This window comes from Triticum dicoccoides, chromosome 3A (genome assembly GCF_002162155.2).
Source record: "Triticum dicoccoides isolate Atlit2015 ecotype Zavitan chromosome 3A, WEW_v2.0, whole genome shotgun sequence".
Taxonomy (NCBI): Eukaryota; Viridiplantae; Streptophyta; class Magnoliopsida; order Poales; family Poaceae; genus Triticum; species Triticum dicoccoides.
In genome coordinates, this window is record NC_041384.1 from 503,548,695 (window position 1) to 503,571,265 (window position 22,571).

Genomic DNA, 22,571 nt, shown 5'->3' on the forward strand with positions numbered 1-22,571 from the left:
TTCCGCGGTAGCTTCACGGTTCAGTTCTTTCCCATCAAAGAATTCACCTTGCAAGCCAATACACACAATAGCCCAAACGGCGGGGTTATGTCCAAGAATATGCATTTTCATCTTATGCTTCCAACTAGCAAAATTAGTGCCATCAAAGTAAGGACCTCTACGGTGATAATTTCCCTCGCTAGACGCCATACTCTCCTAGGTTGTGAAACCAAGGCTATGATCACCAAAAGCTATGGAAATCAAAGCAAATGGAGACCAAAGCTCTGATACCACTTGTAGGATCGAAAGTATGTCTAGAGGGGGTGATTAGACTACTTCACCAAATAAAAATATAGCCTTTTCCCAATTTTAGTTCTTGGCAGATTTTAGCTATCTTAGCGCAAGTCAAGCAATCTCCACGCAATTCAAGCAAGCATGCAAAAGAGTATATGAGCAGCGGAAAGTAAAGCATGCAACTTGCAAGAATATAAAGGGAAGGGTTTGGAGGATTCAAACGCAATTGGAGACACGGATGTTTTGTCGTGGTTCCGATAGGTGGTGCTATCGTACATCCACGTTGATGGAGACTTCAACCCACTGAGGGTAACGATTGCGCGAGTCCACGGAGGGCTCCACCCACGAAGGGTCCATGAAGAAGCAACCTTGTCTATTCCATCATGGTCGTCGCCCACGAAGTACTTGCCTCACTAGCGGTAGATCTTCATGAAGTAGGCGATCTCCTTGCCCTTACAAACTCCTTGGTTCAACTCCACAATCTTGTCGGAGGCTCCCAAGTGACACCTAGCCAATCTAGGAGACACCATTCTCCAAGAAGTAACAAATGGTGTGTTGATGATGAACTCCTTGCTCTTGTGCTTCAAATGATAGTCTCCCCAACACTCAACTCTCTCTCACAGGATTTGGATTTGGTGGAAAGAAGATTTGAGTGGAAAGCAACTTGGGGAAGGCTAGAGATCAAGATTCATATGGTTGGAATGGAATATCTTGACCTCAACACAAGTGTAGGTGGTTCTCTCTCAGAAAATGTGTATTGGAAGTGTAGGTATGTTCCGATGGCTCTCTCCATGAATGAAGAGTGGGTGGAGGGGTATATATAGCCTCCACACAAAATCTAACCATTACACACAATTTGCCAAACTCGGTGGGACCGAATGGTTAAACTCGGTCGGACCGATTTAGCAAACCTAGTGACCGTTATGATTTTTGGTGGGACTGAGATGCAACTTGGTAGGACCGATATGGTTAGGGTTAGGGCATAACGTAATCTCGGTGTGACCGATTACACAAACTCGGTGGGACCGATTTTGGTAATAAGCTAACCAGAGAGTTGGTCAGGTAAACTCGGTGGGACCGATTCGCTCATCTCGGTGAGACCGAAATGTTACAAAAGGGAAACAGAGAGTTTACATTGCAATCTCGGTGGGACCGATCGCTCATCTCGGTAAGACCGAAATGTTACAAAGGGAAACAGAGAGATTACAATCCCATCTCGGTGAGACCGAGATTCCTATCGGTGAGACCGATTTGCCTAGGGTTTGTGGCAGTGGCTATGACATTTGGAACTCGGTGGCGCCGGATAGAAAGAATTGGTGGGACCGAGTTTGACTTTTGGTTTAGGTCATATGTGGATGTGGGAAGGTAGTTGAGGGTTTTGGAGCATATCACTAAGCATTTTGAGCAAGCAAGCCATTAAGCAACACCTCATCCCTCCTTGATAGTATTGGCTTTTCCAATAGACTCAATGTAATATTGGATCACTAAAATATAAAATGTAGAGTCTTGATCTTGAAGCTTGAGCCAAACTTTTTGTCCTTAGAATTTTGAGGGATCCACTTTACTCATCCATGCCATGCCATTCATTGAGCTTTTCCTGAAATATTAATCTTGGAATAATGTTAGCTCAATGAGCTATATGTTGATAGGAATTACCAAAACCATCCAGGGATAGTTGCACTTTCACCACCGTCCCCATCTTTGCTCATGGGGAGGGGCGCGGTCGCAAGAGGCGACCTAGACGCAAGCAGCAGCACCTCGCTCTCCTTTCTCCTCTTCGCCGCAGGCGTCGGCCTGGTTACACAACAAGCAAAAAGAGTCGGAAACAAGCATCAACAACAAGAACAAGGCAAGACGGGGACACTTACTGATCTGCCGTGACATAGTCCCTCTGCTTCGGGAGCTTGAAGCCTGAGAGCTTCGCAACCGCAGGCGTGGGCGTGCCAGCTCCGGAAGCAGAAGCAGGAGCGGCAGCTGGGCCGGAAGCGGCTCCAGACGGCGTCGGAGCAGAAGCAGCGTCCCGGGAGATCAACGCTGATCGGTCCCTCGCCGGGATGACAGGCGGCTCTCCCTTCTCCAGGCGGGCTTCAGCCTCATCGTCGTCTGGAAGGGTGCGGAGGATGTCAGCTTTGCTCAAGGGGGAGATCTCCCCCATCCATTCAGGGGTCACCTTCGAGTCTTCCTCTTCCTCCTCTTCCTCCCCGCGGAACTCACCAAAAGACAGCTCCACCAGCATCGGCGTCGCAGGGGCCCCGGTGGGTGCCAGTGGCACCAGTCCGCGCCCGTCAAAGGTCGTCCTGGAGGCCACGACCAGCGCCCTGTCCTTGCGGCGGAACAAGGGAGTGAAGACATTCGGCGGGTACTCCTGGCCATCCTTGACTAGGATGTCTAGAGCCACAGCCAGCTCATCATTGGACAAGGCTCTCAGGCTCAGGCGAACCTTGTCCTCTTCGTTCCCAAGCTCCCACAAGGGGCGTGTACGCGCCTTGAGTGGGGCTACGCACAACATCAGGAATTCCCTCAGGAGCATGGCCCCTGTCACCTTTGCCGCCTTCGCATTGCCCGGCTTCAGGTCGGCGTTCATCTGCTCCAGCACCAACATCACCCGCTCATCAGTGAGCTTCACGCGAGACCATCCCTTGTCGGACTTGGGCATCTCCGTCGGCAGTGTCAAGCGTGGGTGGACGCACTTGGCGTCCATCATGGCCCACTTGCTCCGGAAGCCGTTGGCCTTCAACCTAGTCTTTGAGATTGAGTTGGCCTTGCCGGCCATGATGAAATTGGCACACCCAGAGGTATGGACATCATTGATGCGGAGGAATAAGAAGTGGCGCAACAGAGCCACAGATGGCATCACGCCGAGGTACGCCTCGCAGTAGTAGGCAAAGATTGACAAGAGAAAGATAGAGTTGGGATGAAGATGCAGCGCCTGCAGTCCGAAGTGGTCAAGGACCTCGTAGAATAAGTCAAAAAAGGGGGGAACCAGCCCCGCGATGATGCTGCTCGTAAAGAAGGGGAAGAAGGTGCTTCCCTCGGGCTCCGGCACGTCGGAGCCGGCTCGGAGCCCGGTCTTCCCCTTCTCGTTGCTTTTCCCCACCGCCAGCTAGCACATGGCGGCGAGGTTCTTCTCCGAGACGTTGGGCGCGTCGAGGGCTGGCTCGCACCAAGCCGGCGACGAGGCGGGCTTGACCCTCCGGGGCGCCATTGGTCGATGATGCGGGAAAGGATGGGAGTAGATCTGGAGATTTCGGAAGCAGGGAGCAAGAAAGGGGATCTGGAGCAAAGCGAAAGGAAGTAGTGAAGGCTGTCTACGCCAGCCTTTTGATAGTCGGGTAGTTGCCGAGGCTACATGGGGAAGCGGAGACGCCCACGTCCAATCAACTGCCACACGTCGACCAAGGCCAAAGGCTATTGGGGACCGCGACACTCCATACTTGCCCCTTGGCTTCGCCTCGATGCCAAGCCCAAGCGCACCTTGGGCCCGAGGGCTATTGTCGGTGTTCTAGGAATGGGGGTCCCCAGACTTGCCTGCCTGCGGCCCACGGCGTGGCGCTGCAAGTGGGCCCGTATGGCCTAACTTCACCAAGAAGCATTCAAGACCCTCGCGAGGGGCCAAGCCTCTTGAGGCGGGCGACGCAAGACCTCCTCAGGAGTGGCCTCACCAGGCTGGCTCGCGAGGGGCAGAGAGATCAAGACCAGGCAAACCTCGCGAGGTTCCAATGACGTGAACCATGACGATCGAGACTAGGCGGGCGCCGACACTCACAGTGTCCTTGTTTCCTGTTTGGTCCTAAGGAGGCAAGCACAGACGAAGAGTACCGAGGCATCAAGCAAAGGTTTCCATATCGGTGCAACGAGACGAAGACCAGCAGGACGGTGGGATGGAGGTCACCGTGGATCCCAAGACGGTGTCACCACCAGAGCCTTTGGCAGGCGAAGACTGCTTTTGTCAGGATAACTTGTACTAGTTGTCCCCTTTCAAATTGGCCATTGTTGGATCCCTTCCCGCTCAATATTTGGGGAGAGGACCAGGGCCTCTATAAATAGGATTAGCCACCACATTAGAGGGGGGGATCGACCTCATCTTAGATCTGAGCCATTCCATCCTTAGCCACACACCAACCAAGCATAAGAACACCTCACCTCAGGAGGCTGTTCTTCCCCCTTGTACTGTTCATCATCAGCCCAAGAGGTAACCCACCACACCACACTGGAGTAGGGTATTACACCGCAACGGTGGCCCGAACCAGTATAAACCTTATGTCTCTTGTGTTGCGAGTTCGTCGAGCTAGCCTTTGAGATCGCGAAGTAATTGAGGGCGTGATCAGTGAGGGAGAGATCTTCGCGCGCAACCCAGTGTTCGAACCTTAAGGTTTTGCCGGAACCCGAAATCTGACACATGTGGTTGTAGTTCAAATTTGAATTATGGACTACATTAAATGCATAGAGAACTTAGTAATTAGTAATATATATACAATGGCCAAACGAACCCTGAATAGTTTCAAATTTCAGCCTGACACTCCTGTTATTCTATGTTGCCTGTAGAAAACAAATTTCAAGGTGAGAAGAGACATCGATTATCGTTTCGCCCACAAGAGGGGCATGTTTCCCAACCGGGACCACGAGGGTTGCGACAGGCTCCGGTTTGTAATAGGCTTGTAATATAGCTTCGTCCAAATTGGACAATTATATATACCATGTAGTGACACCATGCCAAGTTTCATGATTTCCTAGTGAGTTTTGGATTTACAGACATTTAAAAATCGAGATTCGCAATGTTTGTGGCCAGGCCAGGACAGCGAGATGGTTGAATTCGTTCCCATTCGTTCCATGGGACCTAAACATGCACCCCAAGGGAACATGTACGTTTTTCTAGCCATTTTGGTGCACTAGAGCATGTATTTGTAGTTCGGATTTGAATGATGGACATTAAATGCCTAGAAAACTCAATTAATGAATAAAAAAGGTCAAACGAACCCTGAATAATTTCAAAGTTCAGCATGAATCTCCAGTTGTTCCGCGTCGCATGTAGAAGAAAATACGAGGCTAGAAGAGGGAGTGATTATCGTTTGGTCCACAAGGGGACACGTTTCCGTATCGAAACCATGAAGGTTTTTGCGACAGGCTCCAGTTTGTAAGAGGTTTGTAATAAAGCTTGGCCCAAATTGGCAATGTTTTTACCACGACATATATGTGCCATGACATGACACCTTGCCACCTTTGATGACTTTCTGGTGAGTTTAGGATTTATGGGGACTTAAAAACCGAGATTCGAAATGTTTGAGGAAGAGCCAGGACACCGGTACGATTGTAATTCGTTCCCATTCCTGGCATGAGACCTAAACATGCACCCAAGGACACATGTATAATTTTTCTAGCCATTTTGGTGAACTGGAGCATGTATTTGTAGTTCAGATTTGAATTATGGACATTAAATGCTTAGGAAACTCAATTAGTGTATAAAAAGGCCGAACGAACCCTGAATACATTTAAATTTCAGCACATATATCTTGTGGTTCCATGTTTCCGTGGAATAAAATACAAGGTGAAAAGAGGCAGTGATTACGTTTCGCCCACAAGGGAAACACGTTTCCCTATCAGAACCACAAGGCTTCTTTGAGAGAAGCTCCAGTTTTTGTAAGAGGTTTGTAATAAAGCTTGGCCCAAATTGGACAATGTTTTTACCACGACATATATGTGCCATCACGTGACACCATGCCACCTTTGATGACTTTCTGGTGAGTTTAGGATTTATGGGGACTAAACCGAGATTTGAAATGTTTGAGTACGAGCCATGACACTAGTACGGTTGTAATTCATTCCCATTCCTGGCATGGGACCTAAACATGCACCCAAGGACACATGTATAATTTTTCTAGCCATTTTGGTGAACTGGAGCATGTATTTGTAGTTTAGATTTGAATTATGGACATTAAATGCCTAGGAAACTCAATTAGTGTATAAAAAGGCCAAATGAACCATGAATAAGTTTAAATTTCAGCACGGATATCTTGTCGTTCCATGTTGCCCATAGAAGAAAATACAAGGTGAAAAGAGGCAGTGATTACGTTTCACCCACAAGGGGGACACGTTTCCCTATCGGAACCATGAGGCTTCTTTGAGAGAAGCTCCGGTTTGTAAGAGGCTTGTAATAAAACTTGCGTCACAATGGACGAAAAAAATTCCTCGACATATAATTGCGATGTCGTGACACCATGGCAGGTTTCGCGATTTTCAGCTTAGTTTTGGATTTACGGGGATTTAAAAATCGAGATTCTTCTCACGAAATGTTTTCAAATAGCACACGGTTAACTCACGAAAGCCGATATTCAATGAAAACTTCGTGGAAACCATATTTTAAAGTTTCATAAAAATCTGAAAAAATGTGGGATGTTATGAAGGTGATGTTTTATTGCGATACAAAATTTCAAGTTGAAAAACATTACGAGATGTGAGCTATGAAAAAGAAAAATTCCACCCTGAATAGTTTCATTACTATTTGGCACTATTCAACACTGATTTTGTCTTCTTCATAGCTCACTTCTCTTAATGTGTTTCAACTTGAAATTTTGTGTGCTTATAAAACATCATCCTCATAACATCCCGCATTTTTTTTGAATTTTTTTGAAACTTCAAGACATCTTTTTCTCGTGGTTTTCACCGGTTTCCACCGAATGTTGGTTTCTGTATGATCTCCCCGCCGTTGCGCGCGCGATCTGAGTCCTGCGTGCTGACTGGCCAGAACCCAAACCCCACAGATCATATGTGTGCACCGTTGGATGCTCCCAGATTGAACGGCAACCCTGAGACCTTTCGACAGCACACACAGTACATGGGTAAGCACTATGCACATGCGTCGTGTAGCTCATGCTTCCTTCTCTACTAGGTTTTCATTCAAAACAGGCTACCGTTTCTCGCCACTCCTCTCACCGGTTTCCCGCCTCTTCTCCCAGATATGCATGATGTAGATGTTCGTTTAATTATTATATTTCATCTCATCCAAAATCAATTAGTTTTGTAAAAAAACTATTTCAAGATTCATGGAATTGTGCATTGTAAAGGTAAAAGCAAAAAGTGACAATTCATTTTGAAAAAAAGGTTTGGGCAATTAAGATTTGGAAGATTCTAGAGAACAAAGGAGAACTACTTGTGTTTAGAGGTTTGTGCATTATGCTTAAGTTCAACCATGGAGTCTTCTAGATTGTACATGTGGTAGAATCTGGTGGAATGTAGATGATATCCAACATCCAGTAGTGCTTGGATTTGCCATCTGTGTACCGTCGGATTGACTTCATCCAACGAGCAACTTTCATAGTTATTCGCACACTATATATGTGTATAGATGTATAGATGTATATATATATAGATGTGTCCCATGCTATACAAAACAAAGTTTGAGCGCATGCGTGGGATGACCCCCCCCCCCCCGCTGCCACCTCGAAGTTGGGAAACTGAGATCATAGGTATTGAACCAGGCTTGGAGTCGGGTACGGTGTTCGGTTTGTAATGTACTTGGCGTGGCCCATCGAAGTTGTGCATTTGAGATTTTAACACATCATACACCATCGTGCCCATACATATTTTCGGGCCGCATGTAGTGTATACGGGGTCTTCTGATCGACCATGTCTCCCTTGTGCGGTTTTTTGTGACGACACGGATATCTGTGGGTTCCCCGAGTGTATATATCATCCCTTTGACCGATAATGAGGGGCTTGTGTTGGCCATGAATGGATTCCTCCTAGTTCATGTTAGGTCCGGTCACCGTCCAATGTCAGTCAACCAAAGCTCGAGCTCATGCGTTGTCAGGATTCCCTCCCAGATGCTCGGATTGCTGGGTTCGACCTACATCAAACCCTGCGTACGTATCTCGTCCTTAACTACCTTGCCTTCATGGTTGTTGTCTGTATCGAGAGGTAGGCACCACATCTAAATTGTACATTATTCTATATTGAAAACACACATCACCCCTTCCCAACGTACATCATTTTGGGCCGCATGCAAGAGGTGCTGGTTTTGTGGTCCGTCTCATGCGATGTTTCTGATGGTTCAATCTATTGGCCCAAGCGGTTTATCGACAATAACAACTGTCATTTGACCAAACGAAAGATTCATTGGTCCGTATTATTGTAGGTCATGGCAACATGCATGTATGACCAAAGTATCGATCATTACGTGCATCCGCCCCGCTGACATGAAGTGGGAGGTGGTGGGCCAAGCATCCTAGCTAGGTACGACATTACGTCATTATATAAATCCTAGCTAGGTGGTTGTTAGGGTGCTTTCGGGTTTGCGACGCAGGTGCCACCAAAGTTATGCATTGTGTATTTAAATTTTTAAACATCCCCAATATTCGTACATATATTTGGCCACTTCCAGGTGGTTCTTGACTTCTGGCCCCTCTCATCGATCTTCAATGACGTGCCCAACCGTAGGCCCGCGGGGTCAAAGTTGTGCATTGGAATTTTGAACATCACATACCACCCTTTTCACTCATATATATTTGGGCCACTACTGGTGTGGCTGTCTTTTGACCCTCCCTAATGTTATGTTTTGCTGCAAAGACTCCGATGATCCTCAACGGACACGGGGTATAATATCTAAACTGTGTGCGATACAAGTGCGATGTGAATCACCACGACCGCGCAAGCGCGAGCAAATTAAGGTGGAGGTACTGGCTCAACCGTGTGCGATGCAAGTGCGCTGAAATCACCACGACCGCGCAAGCGCGAGCAAAGGGTGGAGGTACTGGCTCAAACGTGTGTGATGCAAGTGAGCTGAAATCACCACGATCGCGCAAGCGCGAGCAAAGGGTGGAGGTACTGGCTTAACCGTGTGCGATGCAAGTGCGCTGTAAAACCACCACCTGTGGAAGCTAAAGGCGGGTAAGTTTATGTGGATATTAGGACGAACCACATGCGATAGACCAGCTAGCTAGAAATATAAAAAACAAACTACCCGCCTTGAGCGTTGCAAAAATCGGCGGATCCGCGCCACTTTTCCTTATTATCATACACACATATTGTTATTGGACCGGGCGCAATCTTGGGCACTCCCGGCCCGCATCAATTCCTTTACCCAAATTTTAGTAGCTGCCATACTTTAACTGTCGCCCACACTCCTCCAGCACCGACCTTATAGTAAAATTTTAGTAGCCGCGGCATTTGAACCGTCACCCTCCCTCGTCCACCACCATCTCCACCCACCATTACTAAAATTTTTAGTAGCCGTGGCATATCCTCAAACACCACCCCTCCCCCCTTCGAACCCTAGCTCGTGGCCGCCGCCGGCGCCGCCGCCAACCCTGCCGGTCTGTCCGTTCCTCCTAGCTTAGATAATAAAGTTCAAGTTATCCAGCGATTCCCATACCATAGCCCCACTCCCCTGAGTTTTTAGATGAGGCATGCGGTGTCCCTCCACACCAGATCCACATCCCCTGCTCTAGAATGTCGCAGCCTAAGCTCGACCACGTATCCTGAGGAGCCTGATGAGCGTTCGGCCAAGAAGAGGTTTATCGTGGCCTCACCGGCGGACGTTGGCGAGGTGGCCGTCGTTCGCCCCGATCTGTCGATCCCGGAGCAACACGTCGCCGCGGAAGCCGGCGAAGATGTTGACTATGTTGCCATGCCGAAGGCTTCATGTCAGCGGGCTAGCGTATTACTGTATCTCTGGAAAGCTGGCTACGACATCAAGCTCATCCACACCGACGGCTTCACGTAGGCCATGTCACAGGTTAAGTGGTCCATCCCCAACCCCTCTGGTTCAACCTCTGTTGATCTCTTTGACGGCCCTGCCGCTGATCTCCTCCGCCAAGCAGTCAAGGATTTGCGAGCTTTATACGCCATGGAGCCCATTTTGTCACTTCTGATGGACACGTTCTACGGCGGTGGCTTGGGATCCTCAATTGCAAAGTCAGATCTCATCGACCACGACCACAACCACGAGGAGGGCACCCACGAAGGTTCTTCCAAGGTGAAACAACCCATTTATGACATCAGAGAGCGCACCATGGGTATGTGCTCTTCCAACTGGAAGGATCCCGTCCATGAAATGTGAGGCAACATTCTATCAGCAAATATTACCTTTTCTAGCTTGCCAACTCGTACCCTTTGTTGTAGTTGTTGGGGAACGCAGTAATTCCAAAATTTTCCTATGCACACGCAAGATCTATCATGGTGATGCATAGCAACGAGAGGGGAAGAGTGTTGTCCACGTACCCTCGTAGACCGTAAGCGGAAGCGTTATGACAACGTAGTTGATGTAGTCGTACGTCTTCACGATCTGACCGATCCTAGTACCGAAAGTACGGGACCTCCACGATCTCCACACGTTCGGCTCGGTGACATCCCACGAACTCTCGATCTAGCTGAGTGTCGAGGGAGAGCTTCGTTAGCATGACGGCGTGATGACGGTGATGATGAAGCTATCGTCGCAGGGCTTCACCTAAGCACTATGATGATATGACCGAGGTGGATTATGGTGGAGGAGGGCACCACACACGGCTAAGGGATCAATGATCAACCTGTGTGTTCTAGGGTGCCCCCTGCCCTCGTATATAAAGGAGCAAGGGGGAGGCCGGCCGGCCCTTGGGGCGCGCCAGGAGAGGAGTCCTCCTCCTAGTAGGATTAGGACTCCCCTTTCCTAGTCCTAGTAGGAGGAGGAAGGGGGAAGGAAGGAGAGGGAGAGAAGAGAAGGAAAGGGGGGCACCGCCCCCCCTCCCTAGTCCAATTCGGACTAGAGGGAGAGAAGAGAAGGAAAGGGGGACGTCGTTGAAGTCCCGGTTCTAAGCCGTAAAGCATGGCACACTGAACTATCGAGTAGTCATCAGCTTTGCTCTGCCAGGTGTTCACAACATCTGTCCTTGCTCCTGCAGCAGGTTTGTCACCTAGCGGTGCTCCCAAGACGTAATTCTTCTGTGAAGAAATGAGGATAATCCTCAAGTTACGGACATAGTCTGTGTAGTTGCTACCATCATCTTTCAACTTAGCTTTCTCTAGGAACACATTAAAATTCAACGGAACAACGGCATGGGCCATCTATCTACAACAACATAGACATGGAAAATACTATCAGGTACTAAGTTCATGATAAATTAAAGTTCAATTAACTAAATTAATTAAGAACTCCCACTTAGATAGACATCTCTCTAATAATCTAAGTGATCACATGATCCATATCAACTAAACCATGTCCTATCATCACGTGAGATGGAGTAGTTTTCAATGGTGAACATCACTATGTTGATCATATCTACTATATGATTCACGCTCGACCTTTCGGTCTCAGTGTTCCGAGGCCATATCTGCATATGCTAGGCTCCTCAAGTTTAACCCGAGTATTCTGTGTGTGCAAAACTGGCTTGCACCCGTTGTATGTGAACGTAGAGCTTATCACACTGGATCATCACGTGGTTTCTCGGCACGATGAACTGTAGCAACGGTGCATACTCAGGGAGAACACTTGTACCTTGAAATTTAGTGAGAGGTCATCTTATAATGTTACCGTCGAACTAAGCAAAATAAGATGCTTAAAGGATAAACATCACTTGCAATCAATATAAGTGATATGATATGGCCATCATCATCTTGTGCCTTTGATCTCCATCTCCAAAGCACCGTCATGATCACCATCGTCACCAACTTGACACCTTGATCTTCATTGAAGCATCATTGTCGTCTCGCCAACTATTGCTTCTACGACTATCGCTACCGCTTAGTGATAAAGTAAAGCAATTACATGGCGATTGCATTTCATACAATAAAGCGACAACCATATGGCTCCTGCCAGTTGACGATAACTGTGTTACAAAACACGATCATCTCTTACAATAAAATTTAGCATCATGTCTTGACCATATCACATCACAACATGCCCTGCAAAAACAAGTTAGACGTCCTCTACTTTGTTGTTGCAAGTTTTACGTGGCTGCTACGGGCTGAGCAAGAACCTTTCTTACCTACGCATCAAAAACCACAACACGGTATAGTGATTGCTTTTCGATCTTTGGAAAGAACCCCGTTCATTGAATCCGATTCAATAAAAGTTGGGGAAACTGACACCCACCAGACACCTGTGTGCGAAGCACGTCGGTAGAACCAGTCTCGCGTAAGCGTACACATAATGTCGGTCTGGGCCGCTTCATCCAACAATACCGCTGAATCAAGAATCAAGTAGTGACAACAAGCAATATGTATATACCCATGTCCACAACTCCTTTGTGTTCTACTCGTGCATATAACATCTATGCATAGACCTGGTTCGGATGCCACTATTGGGGAACGCAGTAATTTCAAAATTTTCCTACGCACACGCAAGATCTATCATGGTGATGCATAGCAATGAGAGGGGAAGAGTGTTGTCCATGTACCCTCGTAGACCGTAAATGGAAGCGTTATGACAACGCGATTGATGTAGTCGTATGTCTTCACGATTCGACCGATCCTAGTACCGGAAGTACGACACCTCCGCGATTTGCACACGTTCGGCTTGATGACGTCCCACGAACTCTCGATCAAGCTGAGTGTCGATGGAGAGCTTTGACAGCACGACAGCGTGATGACGGTGATGATGAAGCTATCCTCGCAGGGCTTCGCCTAAGAACTATGATGATATGACCGAGGTGGATTATGGTGAAGGGGGGCACCGCACACGGCTAAGGGATCAATGATCAACTTGTATGTTCTAGGGTGCCTGTCGGTGTCAAAACCGGCGGATCTCGGGTAGGGGGTCCCGAACTGTGCGTCTAGGCCGGATGGTAACAGGAGGCAGGGGACATGATGTTTTACCCAGGTTCGGGCCCTCTTGATGGAGGTAAAACCCTACGTCCTGCTTGATTAATATTGATGATATGGGTAGTACAAGAGTAGATCTACCACGAGATCAGAGAGGCTAAACCCTAGAAGCTAGCCTATGGTATGATTGTCTGTTGTGATTGTTGTCCTACGGACTAAAACCCTTCGGTTTATATAGACACCGGAGAGGGTTAGGGTTACACAAGGTCGGTTACAAAGGAGGAGATATCCACATTCGTATTGCCTAGCTTGCCTTCCACGCCAAGTAGAGTCCCATCCGGACACGAGACGAAGCCTTCAATCTTGTATCTTCATAGTCTAACAGTCCAGCCAATGGAGATAGTCCGGCTGTCCGGAGACCCCCTAATCCAGGACTCCCTCAGTAGCCCCTGAACTAGGCTTCAATGACGATGAGTCCGGCGCGCAATATTGTCTTCGGCATTGCAAGGCGGGTTCCTTCTCCGAATACATCACAAAAGAATTTGAATACGAGGATAGTGTCTGACCCTGAAAAATAAGTTCCACGTACCACCATAGAGAGAATAATATTTTCGCAAATTCAATTTGCTGACTTGTTTTGGCAGCATGGCGTTATGTCATGGCCCGGTGATTATTTGAACCGTTCCCTTTAACCAGCCCCGCACATAACGCGAGGCAGTTTTTTGACACGTCTTGTCAAAGCAGAGATTGTGTCCCCTTATTATGGGATTCTCATCAATACGAGCATGGGTAACCCAACCGCGCCATCAACTGCGGTGCTTGGGGGATAAGCGATTTTTACCAGGCAAGTGGGGACGCTTAGCTTCGTCCGCCCATATAAAGGGATAATGATTCACCTTTCTATCCACGCCTTCTTCCTCCTTTGCTCATCCGTTTTCGCACACTCGAGCTCTAGCGCCCAAGTCCACACTTCCCACCTCAACCTTCTCCAACCATGTCCGGAGCGGGAGGCAGGTGGATGGTCTCCTCTGTCACGGAGGGAGACATCAAAAAGCTGCGCGGAGCCGGATACTTAGCCGCGAACATCGCACATCGGCTGCCTGCTGTGGGGCAGATCCTCCCTACCCCAGAACCTCACGAGAGGTTTCCCCTCCATCCATTCGTCCGTGGTCTCATGTTCTACTACGGGCTGGACTTTCATGATCTGGCCCCGAACTTCATCCTCAACATTTCGGCGTTCATCGTCGTGTGTGAGGCTTTCCTCCGTATCCGGCCCCACTTCGGCCTGTGGTTAAAGACCTTCAATATCAAGCCGAAGGTAGTACAAGGCCAACAAGCAGAATGCAGCGGAGCCATGGTGGGCAAGATGCCCAACGTCATATGGCTCGAAGGCTCCTTCGTGGAGACAATAAAGGGATGGCAATCGGCGTGGTTCTACATCACTGAGCCGTGCGACACCAAATGGGCGGCAGCCCCTGAGTTTCGATCCGGATTCCCAACACGGCTCACTTCCTGGAAAGAGAAGGGCTTGTCGTGGGGTTCATCGGTGGAGCTGGATGGACTCCAAAAATGTATCCGGAGTATGGCGAGCAAGAAGCTCAAACTTGTCAACATAGTCCAAGTAATGCTCATTCGCCGGGTCCTCTCGTGTCAACAACGGGATTTTACCTTGTGGGAGTTCGACCCAGGCCAGCACCAGACTTTGAGCGAGCTCTTCGATACGACGCACAAGGACGTCTGGAAGGTGCTGTTCAAGGGCGCCGAGGTCCCCCCTTCTCTCGCCGAGGACCATGGACTAAGCGCAAAGCGTATAGCGCGTTCGGTGAGTTCAATACGTCCCGTAGGACATTTATTTTCCCTAGCTTAATTATGCGCGGGGTCTAATCTCCATGCCTTTGATAGGACTGGGTGGAGATGTCGGGGCAGATTAACTGTCCGGCCCCTTTGCCCAAAGACACTGCGAGCACTCTCCTGATGGAGATGCTGGCTCTGGCTCCTTACAAGGTGCCGGAGAAGACCAAGAAGGCCAAGGGAACCCGAAAGAGTTCCCGACGCCAGGTGTTATCGGACTCATCGTCCGATAACTCTGCAGCACACTCTTTCCCCGAAGACAAGGAGGAAGAAGAAGATGCTCCCCCTCCAGGCGGGGGAGACAAGAAAAGGATGGCCACCCCAACTGGGGAGGCCGAAGGGTGCAAGAAGGGGAGGACTCTCCTTCCGGACAGTTCCACCGCCGCCGACGAGGGCGAGGACGAGTGGTTGCCCCGGGCCAAGCCCCCGGGGAGATCGTAAGTATTCGGATACCAGAGTAACTCATAGCATTCCTTTGTCACACTGCTTTCCCTAACGCCGAACATGATTATGCAGGCCGCCGCGAACCAGCATCGATGTATCATCGGACGGCTCCCTGGGCTCGTCGGACATGGATAGCGATCCAGTCCCGACCGCCACCTCCCCTCGTCCTGCTGACGACGCCGAGGTGCTATCTCAAGAGGCACCGGGTCGAGGGGAGACAGTCCTGGAGGCGCCTCAAGGTGACCTTCTGGACTCCGGGAGCCGCGGGGACGGGGCCCCCGAGAGCTCCGAGTTCGGCCCTTAGCCGAACACCGCGCCGGACCCTCCAGCAGTTCCGGGCTCGGGCAGGCGGCCTCCTTCTAAGAGGGGCAAGACGCCTGTGTCGGTGACCTCTGTCCATCCAGAGGCACCGGACAATCTGCTGGAAGCACTTCGTAGCTCTTCCATCGACGAGGGGCACTGCACTATCATGAGTGCGGTGATCCAGAAGGTTCAGTCCGCCAAGAGCGGATTGACTGAAGCCTATGCCAGCCTTCTAACAGGCTTTGAGGTAAGTGTTTTAAAATGTAGTAGAAATATTACCGCATAGACAGTAGCCCCTGATGCTTTGTTCAGTGTTCACAAAGAAAAGCCGAACAGAGGATCAAATAATATCGCAGGAGTCTAATATAAGTATGTCAATATGCGTATGCAGGCTTCGCTGCTGGCGTCCGCCGCACTGACTGCGGAGGTCGCCGTACTGAAGCAGGACCTCGAGGGGTCCAGGAAAGAGCTCGGCCTTGCCAAGAGGCAGCTCGAGGAGAACAAGGGTAAGTAGTACCCTGTCTTATGTATATATATAAAAGAGGACGCGATTGCAAAATGACAGGATCATCGTATGTTTGCCAGGGGCCACGACCGAGGTGGCGACCCTGAAGCAAGCGCTAACCAAGGTCGAAGATAAAGCGGCCAAGGAGTGCACCGAGCGAGAGAAGCACGAGGCTCGGGTGGGCGAGGTGCAGCAAGAGCTCCAGGCTCTTGTGGCGAAGCATGAGGCGTTGGAGCTTGACTCCAAGACGCGGGAGTCTGAGCTTGCCGCGGCCCTCGAGAGTGTAAAAAGTGCCAAGGCCGAAGCCCAAAAGGCCCCCCAAGAGATCGACGCGATGAAGAAGATAGCGGCGAGTAAGGCTTTCTATATGCAAAGCAAGCATGTAAAAGTAAATTACCGATTACTTACCTGGATCCGGAGCTCTTCAGGAGCATTCGCAGATTTGCCCCGCAGTGTGTCCGATGCCGAACAATTTTACCAAGCCTAGGACGGAAGCTCGACGGAGAAGCTGTTCTGGTCTCATTATGCTGAGGCCGAACATCCGGTGCCAATGAGCGACCAGCTGAAGCAGATGGTCGAGCTACATAAGGCGGCCGATCAGGCCATGAAGAGCTTTATAGTCCGGCTGTGGCCTGGCGACGCCCTTCCGAACAGCTTCTTCGGCTTGGTGAGGCGGCTTGTGGATGCCCGCCCGCGGCTGGAGGTCGTCAAGCGATCTGTCTGCATTGAAGGTGCATGCTGGGCTTTCGCCCGTGTGAAATTGCAGTGGGTCAAGCTAGACGCCGTGAAGCTGATCAAGGAGGGGTCGCCGGAGGGCAAGGAGCACCGCCACCCCGAGATGTACTACGAGGGTGTTCTGCCGGGTGCCCGTCTTGTAGCGGATGAATGTTCAAAGTATGTAATATTTGAGTGAACTTGCTCGTGTGATCCTGTATGATGAAAAATTGTTTCATATGCGCTATGCAATGCTTGTGTGAATTTAAAATATTACCTTATGTTTGGACGTTTATCCAATCTTAGAGATGGCTAGTCCTTGGTTTATGCCCCCATGCCACGAGTGCTGGGGTGTTCGGGATAAACCTGAGCAATCTTGTTCCCATATTTGGGTCCTTCGAGGGAGGTGCTCAGCACAATGAACAAGGCAACCGGACTAATAATGCTTTATCACTCTCACTTAGCCATAGAATTCTATAATTTTAAATTTCGGCGAAGCCCCTGGTATTTGGAAGGCCGAATTCGGGGCGCGATACACGCCTGTAAGCCGGACAGGGCCGGCCCCTCGCCCTAAGTGGCATAAGTCTTTAGGGACTCGAAAAACCTTGCCGAACAGCGAGCAGTCTCTCGCCTTATCATGACAGTCAGTTTTAGCTTTCTCTACTGAGGTGCTAAGCCCGGCAGAACCGGGGCACAATCGTAGTTGAGGGAGTCCTGGATTAGGGGGTGTCCGGATGGCCGGACTATACCTTCAGCCGGACTCCTGGACTATGAAGATACAAGATTGAAGACTCCGTCCCGTGTCCGGAAGGGACTTTCCTTGGCGTGGAAGGCAAGCTTGGTGATACACATATGCAGATCTCCTACCATTGTAACCGACTTTGTGTAACCCTAACCCTCTCCGGTGTCTATATAAACCGGAGGGTTTTAGTCCGTAGGACAACATACACAACAACAATCATACCATAGGCTAGCTTCTAGGGTTTAGCCTCTCCAATCTCGTGGTAGATCTACTCTTGTACTACCCATATCATCAATATTAATCAAGCAGGACGTAGGGTTTTATCTCCATCGAGAGGGCCCGAACCTGGGTAAAACTTCGTGTACCTTGCCTCCTGTTACCATCCGGCCTAGACGCACAGTTCGGGACCCCCTACCCGAGATCGGCCGGTTTTGACACCGACATTGGTGCTTTCGTTGAGAGTTCCTCTGTGTCGTCGCCATCAGGCTCGATTGCTCCTACGATCATCAATAGCGATGCAGTCCAGGGTGAGACCTTCCTCCCCAGACAGATCTTCGCCTTTGGCGGCTTCGCACTGCGGGCCAATTCACTTGGCCACCTAGAGCAGATCGAAAGCTATGCCCCTGGCCGTCAGGTCAGATTTGGAAGCTTAAACTACACGGCTGACATCCGCGGGGACTTGATCTTCGACGGATTCGAGCCACTGCCAAACGCGCCGCACTGTCACGATGAGCATGATCTAGCTCTGCCGCCGAACAGTGCCCTGGAGGCCGCACCCGCATTGGCTTCGACCCTTAATTTGGAGCCAACTGCGCTGGTCGAGGATGGGTGGTTGGACGCCGCCTTGGGGGTTGCGATCCCAACGGCGATCGAGCCGAACACCAGCCCCGCACTCTGCGAGACTCGTGACTCCAAGGAGCCGAACTCCTCTCCGGACTCCGAACCCTCCGCGCCCCTGCCGATCGAATCCGATTGGGCACCGATCATGGAGTTTACTGCCGCGGACATCTTTCAGCACTCGCCTTTCGGCGATATTCTGAAGACACTGAAGTCTCTCTCTTTATCAGGAGAGCCCTGGCCGGACTACGGTCAGCAAGGTTGGGATACGGACGATGAAGAAATTCAAAGCCCACCCACCACCCACGTTGTAGCCACTGTCGACGATTTTACCGACATGCTTGATTTCGACTCCGAAGACATCGACAGTATGGACGCCGATGATGGAGACGATGAAGAACCAGCGCCTATTGGGCCCTTGAACGCCACCTCGTCATATGACGTATACATGGTGGACGCACCAAAAGATGATGATGAGGAGCGGAAGGACGCACCGAAGGCTCTTTCCCTCGAAAGGCAGTCAAAGCGGTGACGCAAGCGCCGCCCCAAATCTCGCCTCGACAGAAATAGCGATCACATAGACCCAGCGCTGGAGCAGGGCGAACCGCTGCCGGACAACGGCAATCCGGATAATCAAACCGAACAAACAAATTCTATCAAGGATAATGGTCCGGACGACATGACAACGGACAGGCACCCGGAGCAGCAGAATGCCCGTAAAAGGCTTGTTGCCACCGCGAGGAGTCTTAAAAAGCAGAAGCAAAGGCTCAAGGCCGCGCAAGACACACTCCAAATCAGATGGAGTAAAATACTCAACACTGCAGCAAGGTACAGTGACAATCGCCCCTCCAAGAGCTACCCAAAGCGGAAGCTGCTACCCGAATTCGATGAGGAGGCCTCAGACCCCCCACAACCAAATATCAAAGCAGCCACCTGGTCGGATAGACGACCCCTCTACCAACACAGAGCGGCATACAACGCCGCTCACAATACAATACGCGACCCATGCGAGGGCTCGCACCCAAAGGACGACGCAACAAGATCCATCTATGGACCACGCAAGCGCGCCCCAGCATACAATGCAACACAACAAACATCCAAACAACGTGGTACACCCAGCTACAGGGGTGCCGCACACCCTGTATGTTTTACCGATGAGGTGCTGGACCATGAATTTCCAGAGGGATTCAAGCCTGTAAACATAGAGGCATACGACGGAACAACAGACCCTGGGGTCTGGATTGAGGACTACATCCTTCATATCCATATGGCTCGAGGAGATGATCTCCACGCCATCAAGTACTTACCCCTCAAGCTCAAAGGGCCAGCTCGTCACTGGCTCAAAGGCCTCCCCAAAAGCTCCATTGGAAGTTGGGAAGAGCTCGAAGATGCCTTTCAGGAAAATTTTCAAGGGACTTATGTCCGACCTCCGGATGCGGACGATTTGAGTCATATAACTCAACAGCCCGGAGAGTCAGCCCGAAAGCTTTGGAACAGGTTTCTTACTAAAAAGAACCAGATTGTCGACTGTCCGGACGCCAAAGCCTTGGCAGATTTCAAGCATAGCATCCGTGACGAATGGCTCGCCAGACACCTCGGCGAAAATAAGCCGAGAACGATGGCCGCATTAACAAACCTCATGACCCGCTTTTGCGCGGGTGAGGACAGCTGGCTAGCCAGATGCAGCGCCAACGACCCCAGTACATCTGAAGTTAGAGATGGAAATGGGAAATCACGTCGCAACAGCAATAACAAACGCCGGAATAAAGAAGACAACATGAAGGACACGGCAGTAAATGCCGGATTCAAAAGCTCTCGGCCAGGTCAAAAGCCGCCCCCTAAAGGCACCAGGGATGAACTGTCCAGCCTCAACAAAATTCTGGACCAAGTATGTCAGATCCATAGTACCCCTGGTAAACCTGCTAATCATACCCACAGAGAATGTTGGGTCTTCAGGCAGTCTGGCAAGCTCAACGCCGTACACAAGGGGGAGGATACACCAAGTGAAGACGAGGACGAGCCCCCCAAGCAAGACACGGGGGAACAAAAGAAATTTCCACCAGAAGTCAAAACAGTAAACATGTTACACGTGATCAAGGGAAAAACAACGCGACACTCCCAGGAAAATATACCCAAGTGCCTGTCACCGCGAAGTCCTGCCACTGGTCGTCTCAACCAATCACTTTCAACCATCGTGATTACTCAGCAAGTATCCGACACGCAGGATGGGCTGCCCTGGTATTAGACCCAGTAATTGGCGGATATCACTTCACACGAGTCTTGATGGACGGCGGCAGTAGCCTAAACCTAATATATCAGGATACAATCCGCGGAATGGGGTTAGACCCAACACAAATTCGCCATAGCAATACTACCTTTAAAGGAGTAACGCCAGGCCCAGGGGCTCGTTGTACGGGCTCCCTCCTACTACAAGTTATATTCGGCTCCCCCGATAACTTCCGTCATGAACATTTAACTTTCCACATCGCTTCGTTTCAAAGTGGCTATCAAGCACTGCTCGGACGCGAAGCTTTTGCTCGCTTTAATGCAATACCACACTACGCCTCCCTCACACTCAAGATGCCCGGTCCATGTGGCATCATTACAGTGCACGGAAATATCAAGCGATCTCTGCGCGCCAAAGAGAGTGAGGCTGCCTTGGCAGCCGCACACTAAAGGCGCCCGGAACAGCGAAAGCATCCAATAGGTCGTCAAGACCTCAGACACAACTAATCGAGTCCGGCGCTGCTACTTATACCGAATAAATGGTCACACCCCTATTTGTCAATACAAGGGTCTCAACACGCGCAGACAAGTGGCAATTTCTTCTCATCTTGAATTACACATGGTTTCTTTAACAAACTATCTTTTTGCACGATAACTTTTTCACCTAAATTCCTCTCTTTTATAGACGATCATTGTGCTACACCCATCCAGGATACGACACAATGGAGATACAGGCGCAGACGTGCAGCAGGGACCCGCTCCAAGGATTCTTTTTAGATTAAGACCTGCGTAAACCTTTTTTACTGTCTCTTGTTGATACATATCCATCATTGAGAAGGATGCTGACGTCTTGGCATGTGGCCACGCCAGAACAATGCACATACCTGGACACAAGGGGCTTCTTACAAAGGCCATTATTTAGGCCCGGTTTATACCACAAAGACCGAATACCTTAGGGAGTGTTCGGCGTCGCGAGTTTGGCCCTATATGCATCAGCTCCGGATCATTGTCTTTGGTCAAATGTTGGGTTTGCCCGGCTCCTGTGTTTTGGTGCCTTACGTTCCGCTTTACCGGCTAAGGTAGCACCAGGAGAACTACTGCGATTGTGCCCTGGTTCACCCGGACGAGCACCTCAGTAGAGAAAGCCAAAAACTGACTGTCATGATATAGTGTGAGACTGGTCAACCACTCGATGACCTGTGGGAATGTTAGAATTCCTCCGCCTTAACGAAGGGCCGTTTTCTGGCCAGGCATGTACGCACCCCGAGAACGGGAGAGTGCGGAGCCACCAGGGGCTATCTAGTAGCCCCACTGTCAAACTCCTATGGCTAAGTGAAAGTGCTAAAGCATTATAGTCCGGTTGCCTCGCTCGCTCCGCTATCACCTCCTTAATAGGACCAAGACGTTGGGTTAAGTGTGAAGGCGTGTTTTTGCGAGCACCTCCGCATTATATGCGTGGGGGTTGAAGCCGACGACTGCAATCTTTCAGGTTATACACATGTATACATGAACGGCCGCCCAGGAGGCATCATATTACTTTCAAGCAAAAGTATAAAAATAGCCTTATGAAAATTTATAAAAGCATTTCGCTTACAATGAAATTACATATCACTCAAACATAATATTTTTTGAGCACTGGGTCTCTATCAAATGAGCACCCTCAAGAACTTCTTCAAAGTAGTGCTCAGCAGCCCTTCGACCTATGGCCGAATCCCGCGCTGCAATAGTGGTAGCATCCATCTCCGCCCAGTATGCTTTAACACGGGCAAAGGCCATCCGTGCACCCTCTATGCACGCCGACCTCTTCATCGCATTAATGCGCGGCACCACGTCAAGGAACCGCTGCACCAAGCTGAAATAGCTGTTCGGTTTTGACCTTTCCAGCCATAGCTGATCCACAATAGACCTCATGGAGAGTCCAGACAACCTATTTAGTTCGGCCCATTC